Below are 13,983 nucleotides of genomic sequence, written 5' to 3'. Positions count from 1 at the left end.
TCTATTTTGTTATTCAAACAGGGTCTTATGATTGCAGACTAGCCTCCTATTCCATATAGCTGAAGATGATCTTGCCCCCACCTTCTAACCACTGCAAATACAAGCCTGGGATAATGCACTCATTAATGCTGACGTGTGGGGATCAAATTCTGGACTTAGTGCATGCTAGAAACATCCTTAGCCCCTAGAATGAGAACTTGTTCCTCCAGGAGAGAGCACAAATGTAGTCCCCCACCACCACAAATTATACAATTTCCCGCATTTGGGGAAACTGAAGGTCTGCGCCTCTGGAGTGCAATGGACAAGCCTCACCTGGGAAACCACCTTTGTGGTCCTGCTGTCTTCCCTGCCAAGTAGGTATGAATAGAAACTTCTCCACAGCTGTGACTTGGCCTAATTCTTCACTGCTGAGCTTAGTACTTCTGGGGGTGTGGTAGCTACTCAGTTATTTTGTTGCAAAATGGAATATATTAAATTCTAACAGACCCTTTCCCCTTCTAGGAATAACTGCTACTTTCTATCCTCTGAGTCTCAAAGGAAATAAATGGTGGAGCTGGGTTCCCCTAGGCTGGGCTTGCTTTCCCCAGCACAGAAACCTATCTCTTACTTCATAGACTGACAATGTGGACTTCAAGTTTTAACCTGTTCACTTCCACCAAATACAGATTGCCCCCCCCCCCCACGGAGCCACCATTTAACTGTCATTACAAAGAACTAGGAGCCCGGATCCCACTCTGGGTTCAGGCTCGAGTTTCCATTTTCATTTCAAGGCTAATCCTTCAAGATTCGTGTTGTCTTCTCTGTGTGAGTGGAGTGTCATCTGATAGGCGCCTAGGAGGTGCGCCTCCACATATCTATAAAGTTCTGAAGCAAACTTTCCAAGCCGTCTGTACCTTCCTGTTGACTGTCATGCCGGGTTATTTTGAATTGCTCAGGCTTTGGGAGGAGCAGGTGGCCATGGCTTTAATTTCCCCAGCCTGACTTTCAATCCCCCACCCCTTGCCCTGCTATAGACTGTCTTTGTTAACTGATGGGGAACAGATTTCTAGCTGACTGGTAAGAAGTTGTATATGTTGGAAGAAGCTTCTTTAGTTACCATGGGAACAGGACCCATGAATGAAGTCTGAGATTTTGTGAGAAAACTCCAAGAGACCAAGGCAAAAGTCTTGTCACCTTGCTTCCCCACAACAAGGGTTGTTCCTGGAATGTGCTTCCCTGCCCTAACTTGGGTTGTTCCTGGAACGTGCGTCCCTGCCCCTCCCAGGTGTCTGTGAACAGCAGCGGGTTTGCTCCAGATTACCCATAATCTTACCTTTGTTATTCAAAAATGTTCCTAGTACAGTTTGTTCCCAGGACGGTGACTGTATAGAGCCTAACCTCCTGTGTGAACTTTGCCCAAGTCCTTGCTTAACCCTCAGAATACCCTCAGGATACAACTTGTCTGATACCCTAAGTAAAGTTGGCTACTGTTTGAGACTTTAGTCGACCTCATTTTTAGGCTGCACTCTTATAGGTTCACACAACCAACTAGTGTGGCAACAGTTACCAAGGGATAAAAATCAACACGCCCACTGCCCACTAGGTTAATATTTAACAAGTTTGAGGAGTCAGGAATGCTGGGGAAGGGACACTTAGAGCGAGCATTTTGGGTTGGCCATCTCTAAGGTAAAAATGTGTATTTCTGATGTTAAATAATCCCACATTTACTACGGCCTCCTGTGAAGCAGCCACATACAAAGGCACACATGCAAGAATATTCATCCCATGGGAAAACTGGAAATAGCAGTGTCCAGCTGTGGCAGAGTAGATAAATACATTGTGGTATACAGCATTGATAAATACACTGTGACATCATTTGTGTGCAATTATAAACACACAAAGTAATATTACACACTATAAATTGAGATTAGGTACATAGTAAAAGTATAAAGAACAAACAGAAAGAATACACAATTTCAGAGAGAAAATTACCCTGAGAAGTTAGGGAGGAAGGTAGAAAATGCACAGGTAGACAGGGAACATCAAATATATAGCATTTTACTTTCTTCTTTCTTTTCTTGAGTCAAGAAAAGACTTTGCAGGACAAGCTGCCTTCAAACGCATGGCAATCCTTCTGCCTCAGCCTCTCAAGTCAAGTATGAATCACTACTCCTAGCTTGTATTTTCTTTAGTTGCTTGTTTGCTTGCTCACATGGCTTCTCTTGCTCTCCTCATCCCCTACTTTTTCTATTCCACCCCCTCTCTCTCCCCTTTCTCTATCTAGTTCTCTCTTAGATAATGTGGTTTAAACTCAACCTCCTAGGTGAGTGCCATTGAGCACCATCCTGATCCTCTCAAATTAAAAACAAACAAACAAAAACTGAAGCAAACAAGCAATTGTATTCAGGCTGCTGCTGGAGGAAGGTCGCTTGTTGGTTCCTGGCCACCCCGCAAGCTTAGACCCGAAATAATCACACAAAAACTACATTCATTAAATCACTGCTTGGCCCATTAGCTCTAGCTTCTTATTGGCTAACTCTTACGTATTAATTTAACCCATCTGTGTATGGCCACGTGGCTGTGGCTTACTGGCTAAAGTTCCAGCATCTGTCTCTGGCAGGGCTACATGGTGTCTCTCTGGTTCTGCCCTTCTTTCTCCCAGCAAACAGCCTAGCTTCCCTGCCTAGTTCCGTCTTCCCTGCCATAGGCCCAAAGCAGTTCTTTATTCATTAACCAATAAAAGTAACACACAGACAGAAGGACCTCCCATACCAGGCTGCACTGACACGGGGTGATGGGTAATCTTCATTACAATTTGACTGAATTTGGAATCACCTGGGATCAGGCAAGAATAAGACCACTACCATAAATTTTGAAACAAATTTGGAGCAAGCTTTATAAAATACTGGCCAGGATGATGAACACTGACTAGGTCTATACCCAGGATTCCTAGAGAATGGTTCTGAATTATGTTAGTCAGGAGCTTAAAAATGTAAAACCCACAAGGCTATGGACTTCCTGCCTTTGTCCAATCAGGAGCAAGCATGCATCCTGACATACTTCCTCCCTATGTATGATCAAACATATCCTGTGACTTTGGGGCAACCAGCCTTGTTTATAGAAGTGAAAACACAGCTTGTTACATGAACAGCCCCCAGCATTTCAGGAAATTTTCTGTCCTTGCACAAGTGAACGGCTTACAGGTTAGAGGCAATTTTGTTTTGTAGATCTCTTAGGCATAGTAATTTAAATTTAAAACATAACTTTAGCCCTGACACATACTTCTACACATGTTCTGTGAATGTGTTTTGACTAAGAGACATTTAACTAAGGAGAAAAGATCCACCCTGAATGTGGGTGGTGCCATTCCCTGGACTGGGACCCCATGCTACAGAAAAGAGGAAATAAGAGGAGGTGTAGGTACCAGCAGCCGTCTCTCTTCACTTCCTGTGGAAGTGAAGCAATGGGGCTAACTGCCTCATGCCTCTGCCTTCATGGTGGACTGTGCACCCTCAACAGGCGAGGTTGTGCAAAGCAAGTCCTTCCTTCCTTAAGTTGTTTTTGTTGGAATTTTATCACAACAAAGAGAAAAGTAATTAATGTGTATAGGCATTCAATAGTTTCCTCTACGTTTGACTTGGTTTTTAAAACAGCACCTTGTGCTTTTCCTTGGCCTTTTTTTTTCAGTTTGTTTGTTTGTTTTGTCTTATTATGATTTTGCTTGTTTTTTATTTGTCTGTCTGTATTAACCCTGATCAGAATATAGCACATAAAAAAATCTATTTTCAATAAAAGCTTAAATTGTAAATAAAAAGGAACAGGCATTTTGTAACTGTCTTTAAAATAGAAATTATGTCATTGTTTCCTGATTTACCATTTTTTGATACAAACGTGTTTCATTTCCTCAATAAGACAAATCCATATTATTTAAAAATGAAACCCCATTGCAATAGAGAACAGTGACATAGTGGCAATAGAAATATGAACTCACACATATCTTCGTAGGGCGGGTGCTTACTGTTCTTTGAAGTTGTGGCTTATACCCCAAGCTCAGCTATTCCTTAAGGGACTGCTGGGCCCATTCCTGATGATCAACACCTCCATTTGGGGGATTGGCTAGTGAGTCCTGAACACCTTCTTCGACTCAGCAAGGGATTAGCTTTTCACTAACGACAGGATGGGAGACAGATTGCATGGCTGCCTGGTCTATTGTCGAAGCAGAACTGGGCCCACTGTCACAAAGCCCCTTTCATTGCAAAGTTTTCCCTGGAGATTTTTATAGCTAACAGGCTACTACTTCACGGTGGCTGTTTAGGGGTTAACTTCACATGTGGATCTAGTCAGCTGGGGCTGTTTGTGAAAGCCAATGGGGAGGCAGGGCACATCCCAGCCATAAAGACCTACAGCATCAGTGACTTGCCTTCTGTCAGGCATAAATACAAGCCTCACTTCACACTCCTTAGACCAAACCAGAGTCATCCAGGTCCACCCTACTCTCCTGTCAACTATTTCCTCTGGATTTAAGATGCCATCAATGCAAACATTTTCAGTCACTTCGATTCCAGACCTCCATCATGTCCCATTTCTCAGGACCATCTCTTAGTGGCTGGGTCCAGTGACACGCCTTTGTGAATGCGGTCCCGTGTGGACTACTATTTTGTTTCAAATTCTGACTGTTGTACGGATGGACAGCTCCAATAGCCGAACCTGTGTTGCTTTTCCTCTTTCCAATTTGTTCTACTTTGTTCCCTACTCTGAATTCCTGTACCAAATATTTTCATTGGGATTCTTTCTCTGGGCCTTTAGCAAATGCTACCTTAGTTGCGGTTTCCATCGTTCCCCTCGACCAGGAAAAATAAAAGTTAATACCTTTGGTAGCCTCCTTTGCTTTTATTTCCTATAATAGGGAACTAAATAAAAGAGGAGCCTCCAAGAACCTAACACATCAGCGAAGAAGCCATTACTACTAAAACAATCCTTCTGGTCTTCCAAGGATAGACTTCCAAAGCTGAGATATCCATCCTGGGGATGTCTTAGCTTTGTTTTGAGAGAGAGTGTCACACTGTAGCCCAGGCTTCAAATTCCCAACATTCTCCTTGCCTCTGCCTTCCAAACCCTTGGTAGATGTGTGAGCCACCAAGTCCTGCTTTTCCTGCAGACGTTCAAAGACGGAAAAGTGAGAACTTTCATGAACTTCACCCAGCACATAGTAGGTGTTCAATAAAGTTTTGTAATCATAGTAGGGATCTCGCTGTGTCTTGGCACACGACAGCATCAGCAGGAAGTGTCTTTTCTACAGGAAGAGTCTGCCTACTACTCATCAAGACTGTCATTTGGTTTCTACTATTTTCTAGGCACGTCAGTAAAACCAGCTGGCTTGAGAAGACTGTTTTCAGTTTTGCTCAGATGTCTGCATTTCAAGGGTATTAGAGGAAGGTTCGAGTTTTTATTTTACTCCTTATACATTCTATATTTTCATGAGAATTCAACATGAGAAATAGCACACAGCCAGAGCAAGGGTGGCGGAAGAACAGACCCTGCCAGCGCTCCCCAAGGTGGAGTGAGGGTGGGAGGTGCACCAGTTATCAGAGGAAACTGAGCCAGGTCCTGTCATTGGAAACCTCCACGTCTATTCAGATTTCACAGATATCCCCACTTCCCACTCCTAGTGCTAATGTTGTCTCGTTGTGTGTAAGTTATTTTAAATAAAGGTAAAGTGTTTGCACTTTGAGAGGGAGCTCTGCAAACCCTTGAAAGAGTGGGAGATGGGGGGAGGAAATTAAGCAAAATAAAATTAGTAGATTAATAGCAAACTATAATATTGTGAATTGGAGCCAATGGTGCAGCCTGTGCTTAGAGCACTCGGAGCTCTAGCTTTGATCCCTAGACTGATGGAGGAGAGTCATCTGTTTTGTGTTGATTTCATTGGTTAAATAAACTACCTTGCCCCTTTAATAGGACAGAAAATTAGGTAGGCAGAGTAAACAGAACAGAATGCTGCGAGAAAGAAGCTGAGTCAGGGAGTCACCATGATTCTCCCACCCTACACAGATGCAGGTTAAGATCTTCCCTGGTAAGCCACCTCGTGGTGGTGCTACACACATTATTAGAAATGGGTTAAAGCAAGATGTGAGAATTAGCCAATAAGAGGTCGGAACTAATGGGCCAGGCAGTGTTTAAAAGAATACAGTTTCCGTGTAATTATTTCAGGTATAAAGCTAGCCGGTGGCTGGGAGCCGGGTGGTGGGACACAGCCCGCCCCTCCTTCTACAGAGTGGCACCCAACATGGTAATGAACTCCACGTAAAACCTGAGAGAGCTTAATTTCAAACACACACACACAAAAAAACAGAGTTTAACACAGCCTTTTGCTATTTGCTAGGGCGTGCTGTAGAGAGATTTCCTGATTCAGCAACAGCAGCAGAAAAAGCCGGGTGGCGGGAAGCAGCCCGCCTTTCCCTACAACGCCTAGACTGACTCTCTCTCTCTCTCTCTCTCTCTCTCTCTCTCTCTCTCTCTCCCTCCCTCCCCACCTCTCTCTCCCTCTCTGTCTATCTCTCTCTTTCCCTTTCTTCCTCCTCCCCATCCTCTCTTAAACATGCAGTGGTGAATTGTGTTCTGAACTTTTTAGCATTTATGTATTCTCAGAAATCTGTTAATCAGTATAAACTGGCGGCCTCAAACTGTACTTCACTGAAACTGTGGGAGGTGCTCCTTCAAAAAGCATTCTGAGCACGGGTGGGAGGTCCTTTTTAACAATCAGCAAAACCGTAGATAAAATTTTGGGAAGCCTGGTCCCTGCTCATAAGCGATTCATTTTCAGCATCATTCCACACCTCCCCTCGGCCCAGAAGAGCCAAGCTCCTTGTGATTTTACTCCTAATTTTATTATTATTATTATTATCTCCTAATTTTTACACTAATTTATTTGTAAAAAAATTTGTAAAAGTATTACAAATAATACTTTTAAATTTTCTTGCTTTATTCTGATTTTGGAATGTGCTGGCTAGCTTCATTTCAACTTGACACTAACCAATGTTATCTGAGAAGAGGAAGCTCCAATTTAAAAAATGGTATGATATGATCTGGCTGTAAGGCATTTTCTCAGTGATTAATGGAGGAGGACTCAGCCCATTGTGGGTGGGGTCATCCCTGGACTAGTGGTCCTCAGTGCTATAAGACAGCAGGCTGAGCAAGCCATGATGAGCAAGCCAGTTAGCAGCACCGACCATGGCCTCTGCCTCAGCTCCTGCCTTCAGATTCCAGCCCTGCTTCAGTTCCTGTCCTCACTTCCTTCATTGAGGAGCAGTGATATGGAAGTGTAAGCCAAACAAACTCTTTCCTCCCCAACTTTCTTTCGGCCATGATGTTTCATTACAGCAATGGTAAGCCTAAACCCTGCGTTACTTTAACCTTTTCTAGTCCTACTTTAGTTAGTGTTTCCTTGTGGTAATTTTTAGTAGAACTCACATTCAATATCCAGTTTTTCAGGGTCCAGGTCAGTTTTGTAGCCCTTGGTCTCAAAAGTTAGGTGTTGGAGCCAGTTGTAGTGGCACATACTTTAAGTTTCATACGCAGGAGGCAGAGACAAGCAGAAGTCTTTGAGTTCGAGGCCAGTGAAAGCTATGCAGTGGAACCCTGCAGCAAAAATAAAAAACAAACAGCAGATAGCTAGGTATTGGACCAGCAAGAGATAGTTCTTGGTTCAATAGAGGGATGACTGTCATGGGGGAAACACACTGATTGTTTTTGATCTGACGCCTGCTCTACAGAAGAGAACTCATGCCTGGTACCCGTCAAAGGTGCCTGACTGGGGAAGTTATAGTCACTGGGCCACCTTACTAATTTCATCTCGCTATTTAGACATGTTTTCAAAATGTCTCTTGGATAGTTATGTTTACAAGTCCCTTGATCAAAAAAAAATCTTTTCTTTGAAGAGAATGGCAGTTAATACAGAAATTCATGGCTGGTCTTGGTGCTGAGAATTATTGGCTATTGTGTGTTGAACACTAAAGACAGTCAAATCACCCCACCAAGGTTTAGGGAGCATCACAAAGGGGGGGCAGAAAGAATGTAAATGTTAAATGATGCAGATGAAGACTGTGAAATGATGTCTTAAGGACACGGCATATTGTGATACTCACGAACTCACAACTGTGGCTGCCTGCATAGAGCCCCTAAAGCTAAACCAGTAAATATTAAGCCATAGTTGGGGGGGGGGGAGTCATGGAGCCCTGTTTGACTAAGGGAGCTAGAATGATCTTAAGAGATGCTGGAGGAGCAAAGGCATTGTCTTCAGTGATGTAGCCAGTGATGAGTGGGGTTACTCATTTCTCAGTGGATGGCAATACACAAGGGGCCCTGGTTAAACGCAGTAGGGTCATGAGGTGAAAAGAGCAAAACAGAACGAGAAAGTGGGGTGGAGACTTGGTAGGAGGAAAGTGGGATCTTACTGGGCATTAGCAAAAGGTAAGAGAGAGTGAAGGCATATGACCAGAATGTATTGCATACTTGTCAAAGAATAAATTAATTTTCAAAACTTGGATACTGGAATTTCATTGACAAAAGATTCAAGCTTGACCTACACGTAAAATCCCTATTGACAAGCAATTTTTATTTTTCCCTAGATGGTTCTTGAGTCCCCATAACTTGTACTCCTAATAACTCGTGCTGCTTTGGTTGAGCGGTAGTCTAATTTTATTCACTGATTATAGTCAGTACCCAATATGTATTTGTCAAATCAATGAATAAGTCCAGTTTTTCCAAAATTAATTTCTTGGTTCACCATATTTGTGGTGGTTTGAATAGGTATGGTCCCTATGAACTCATGTGTTTGAATGCTTGACCTATAGGGAGTGGCATTATTAGGAGGTATGGCCTTGTTGGAGGAAGCATGTCACTGTAGGGGTGACTTCGATGTCTCATATTCTCAAGCTACTCCCAGTGTGGTACTCAGTTCACTTCCCGTTGCCTATGGCTAAGATGTAGAACTTTCAGCTCCTTCTCCAGTACTGTGTCTGCCTGCATGCCACCATGTCCCACCATGGTGATAATGGACTACACCTCTGAACTGTAACCCAGTCCCAATTAAATGTTTTTCTTTATAAAAGTTACTTCACAGCAATAATAATATTAATTAAGACAATCTTCTACCACTAGCCTCAAACTGGAGTTCTCACACTGATTTCTTGCCTCTTCCGAGATCTTTTGATAACTGTAATCCCTAATAGGGAAAAGAATTCTAGCAATATCCCATTTGGGATAGGTAAGCATCCATTCAAATAGCATCTGATTTCAATTGAAAGCTATTGGTAGACATGTATAATTTAATCAGTACCTATACTTCAGTATCTCCCTCTCCACAGAATACCATTGTGGGTCTGAAAAGAGAATCCACTATGACATCCCTGAGGTGTAGCCTCTTGGGAAGTCACTTATGCTTTCAATGTAAGATTGTTTCTCAAATCAAATCAACTTCCAGAAATGGTCTTAGGAAACAAAATGAAATTTGGAGCTGACTTTCTCAGGAGGATCCCCTTGCAGACTGCCCTGTCCACATGGTGAGAATGGACCCAGCCAGTGCCAAGCCCTGTTATATCAGAAGGTCAGACTTCAGGGCTCCAGCTTCAGGAACTATGTACGATGGGACAGAAGTTACATCAACATGTTCTATTGGCCCCACCGTCGAGGGAGCTGGACAAAGGACAGGGGGTCAGGAAAACACAAGCTGTGTAAATAAAGGAGTCCTGACTGATGGACTGCTACTAAGAATAGATGAAGGAAAATTCCTGTGGTTCCAGGTGTCATTGAGCTTATTATATCTTCAGCAGAATATGTCACAGGTTACAACATGTGGCTGGCTTCTGCTCAGACATTTAAAAGAAGAAAGCTTGGGCCGGAGACACAGCTAAGTGGTAGAGCACTTGCTGAACACTTAAGACACCCTAAGGTCATTCCTCAGTATCACAAGAGAAGAAAACTTGAGTGGAATTCACTGTGTATATCCTTCTTCTGTTGGTGGCTTCTGAATTACTGAAAGGGAAGTTGCCAAAATGATTGCTTTCTTGGGAGAAGAGAAGAAGCCAGGAATGGAGTAAAGGGTGTAAGGGTGTAATTTATCTACATTTTTAAGGAAGTAGAAGAGTTAAATAGTCCTTGATGTAGAGTGTGTATGTATTACAAACTTTACCCGGGGGAAAAAACACACACGTGCACACACACATACACACGCCCATACACGCATGCACGCTCACACATCTACTCACCCCAGAAAAGGAGCCTACAACAGTAATGATTGTGTCAATATCTAATTTGGTGAACCAGTAGGTTTTATTGGGGTTAGTTACAGGAATATGGGTGAGGGGTTACTTACAGGAGCAGAAGTAACTCAAATATGGCTGTAACACAAAAGCTTTCCCCAGCTCATGAAAGCTAGAAACCTGGAACATTCCTGCTGATAGCTCAACAGGTTGGGGAGTGTCTTTTCTGATAGCTAAACTGGTCTGAGCCTCTTCTGGCTATAGTCGGAGGTTTCTATACCACCTGGTCCTGCAACCAGTCAGTCCCAAAGAAACACACAGGGGCTTATATTAATTATAAGCTGTTTGGCCTATTAGCTCAGGCTTATTACTAACTAGCTCTTATGGCTTAAATTAACCCATAATTCTTGTCTATGTTTAGCCACAGAGCTTGGTACCTTTTCTCAGTGCAGCATTTTCATCTTGCTTCCTTTGTGTCTGAGTGGTGACTGCAGACAGAACCTTTCCTCTTCCAGAATTCTCCTAGTCTGGTCCCCTTATACTTCCTGCCTGGCTACTGGCCAATCAGCATTTTTAAAACCAACACAAGGGACAAATCTTTACAGGCTAAGCGAGCAATATCCTGCAGCATCTGGCAGCTTTACCTGTCTATTTCCTCTACACAGTTCAGGTGGCTCTACTTCTCTTAGGCTGTTTGTGCCATCCCTGCTTCTTCCAAGCATGGACTGAGCTTCTTCCAAGCACCTCAGTTCATCTAAGAGTTTTCTTTGCAGCTCAGCTCATCTGGGAATGAGGCTGATCAGTCTTTCCTGTTGATATCCTCTTGGAGGAGGGGCCTAGTGAATCGGATCAGTTTTAGGGACTTCCTAAAACTATTTTGAGTCATTTACTTCCCATCGTAATCTGTTTTCCTGCAGGATGGAATGTTCCAATCTCAGAGGAAACTGCTGGAACAGGAAGATGAGTTGGCTGCAAGCATGAAACTTCGCTCTAGAGAGAATTTTTCAGAAGGAGCTCCAGTACAATCCAGGAAGCTTGAGCCCAGGGAAGAATGTGCTGCAACCTCTGTGCAAAGCCTGGTGAAGACAGTGGAGTAAGCATTGGGGGGGGGGGGGGGGTGAGTTCCGTCTGCAGGCAGCCTTTCGGCTTTTCTGTTGCCTGTCATCTCCGTCATCAGGCTCTTAAACACTTGCTGAACTTTTCTATTGTGCAATTCTGTACATTCGGTGTTTTACTTGGTTCTTCTTTTATGGACAAAACTCTGCCCTGGGGTTGGGGAAGATTAGAAAGAAAAGTATAAGCTAGGAGTAGTAGCATACACCTTTAATCTCAGTGCTCAGAGGAAAAAGCAGGTGGATCTCTGGGAGTTTGAGGCCAGCCTGGTCTACCTAGCAAGTTCCAGGACCGTCAGAGCTACAGGAAAGAGTGATCTTGTTTCAAAAATAAAATAAAAGTATAAACTAAGGGCTGGTCTCTGTAGCATCTTACAATATCTCTTTGTTCTTTGTCTAATATTTATGCAAATCTGTGTTTTTGAAGAACAGCTGATTCTAAACAACCTAGGGAACTTAATGAGTGGGTGACAAGGCGTAGTTTATGCTCTTGGACAACACTGTAAATCCTCATAAAAACATTGCTTGCATCTTCAGTTTCATTTGTTAAAAGTGGTTTTAAAGTTAAGTGACTGAGTCTGGGCAGTGGTGGAGCACGCTTTAATCACAGCACATGAGAGGCAGAGGCAGGCGGATCTCTGTGAGTTCGAGGCCAGCCTGGTCTACAAAAAGAGTTCCAAGATAGTTAAAGACTGTACACACAGAAAGCCTGTCTCAAAAATAAATAAATAAATAAATAAATAAAAACTAAAATAAAATGACTGGACTGGGGGTGTAACTTAGCTGTTGTGGGCTTACCCAGCTTGTGAATTGCTCTGGGTTCAGTTCCTAGCATGGCAAAACAATAATAAATAAACAAATACCCCAAATAACCAAGGGCTGGAGATGTTACTTGGTGATAAAGAGCTTGCATAGTATGTGCAGGGCTCTGGGTTTGATTCCCAATGCTGCAATAAAATAAAATAAAAATTATTAACCAAATAATCAACCAGGCATGGTAGCACACCTCTGTAATTTCCAGCACTCTGAAAACAGGAGGAGGATTGCAATTTAGGAGCCATTTGTGGCTACAAAGCGGGACCTCTCCACAAAACAACTGAACAAGCATGTGAAGGTCACAGAAGGGAATATGAGAGAAGAAAAAGATCACTTAGCCGGGCCTTTAATCCAGCACTCAGGAGGCAGAGACAGGAGGATCTCTGTGAGTTCAAGGCCAGCCTGGTCTTTCTGGTTATAGAATGAGTTCCAGGACAGGCTGCAAAGCTACAGAAAAATCCTGTCTTGAAAAATGAAAGATGAAAGAAAGAAAGAAAGAAAGAAAGAAAGAAAGAAAGAAAGAAAGAAAGAAAGAAAGAAAGACTCACTTGTATCATTAAATCTATTGCTTCTCTAACTCCCACCATGCACTTTTTAGTACTAAGCTCCTATGTAGCCCTGATTCTCTGGTCACAATAGCCAAGGGGCACCCAGTACAGAGAAAGATGTCTTCTCACTCGGGAAAGTTGTCTGTCCAGTCCTGCTGCTTTTAAAACTCACTCTGAGCTTTCAAATATTTCCTTTTATGCTGAATAAATACCTCTGCTTCCAAGTCAGCACCAGCAGAGGAGAGCGAGCCCCAATGCTGAACACTCAGTGGTATTCCGCAGGAGAGTGCTGGACGGGGCCGCTGGGATCATCAGTTACAGCATGCTGAACATTAAAGAAGGAAAGATGAATGAATCAACAGTGTGCGACTTGGTACTACGGTATTCACGTTGGAACATTCCTTATTTGGGGGCTCTGCATCCATATCACTCAACGACATAAAATGACCTACATGTTCCACTCAGTCCTGTGTCCCTGGGGAATCTAAGGTTCAGCTAGAGGGTGTTAAGAGCCTGGGGGGGGGTGGCGTGAAGGACAAACACATCTGGGGATTCACTTGGCACTTTGGTTGGCCCTGAGAGTGGTGCCCAAGGAGAAGGCTGTAGACGTGCTCGAACGATTGGGCAGAGGAGGACGCTGGAGTGTGAGATGTTTGAGGGATGCACTTTGGGCCTTTATCTCACTATGACAGTTTTCCATAGTGAACTAAAGCAAAGAGTCAGAGATATGAAGAAGTTCGTCCAAGGGTGTCTGTGTATGTTTAAAACATTAGCATCTTGGAATCTACCTGGAACATCCCTGTCTAAGTGGCCAGGTGTCAAAGTTTTCCCTGGAGTCACGTGTTGCCTCTGCTGAGACACTGGCCTGGGGTAGCTTTGTAACATCTTTGAGCTGGCGTAGGACAAAGAGAAAGAAATAATGGAACTGTCTTCAGGGTAAAGATCAGGGCCTGAGGTTGGATGTAGTGGCTTGAATCTACAGTCTCAGCACTTGTGGGTAGGGTAAATCTCAAACCCTGGGACCAATGGGGGACTGAGCCAGGAGACTATGTAGTGTTCTAGACCAGCTTGAGCTAAAGAGTGAGACTGTGCCTCACAAATAAGGATGCATGATAAATAAACAAGAAAGAAAGAAAAGAGAAAACGATAGTGGCCTGAAATACGAGGAGGTTGAAGACAGTGCTGAACTTGGCTCTCACTTTAAGTGGGTTGGCTGTATGGGCTGGCTGAATAAGTTGCTCTGGTCATTAAAGTTGGGAATATGACGTT

The 13,983-nt window shown here is 43.3% G+C and overlaps 1 pseudogene; it reads right to left on the bottom strand.

Moving 5' to 3' along the window:
• Window positions 1-206: 206 nt before the first annotated feature.
• LOC142853165 (U1 spliceosomal RNA) lies at window positions 207-361 on the bottom strand (annotated as a pseudogene).
• Between the last annotated feature and the right edge of the window lie 13,622 nt (window positions 362-13,983).

The sequence above is a fragment of the Microtus pennsylvanicus genome, chromosome 6 (assembly GCF_037038515.1).
Source record: "Microtus pennsylvanicus isolate mMicPen1 chromosome 6, mMicPen1.hap1, whole genome shotgun sequence".
Lineage (NCBI taxonomy): Eukaryota > Metazoa > Chordata > Mammalia > Rodentia > Cricetidae > Microtus > Microtus pennsylvanicus.
This window is presented reverse-complemented; position numbering and strand designations above follow the sequence as displayed.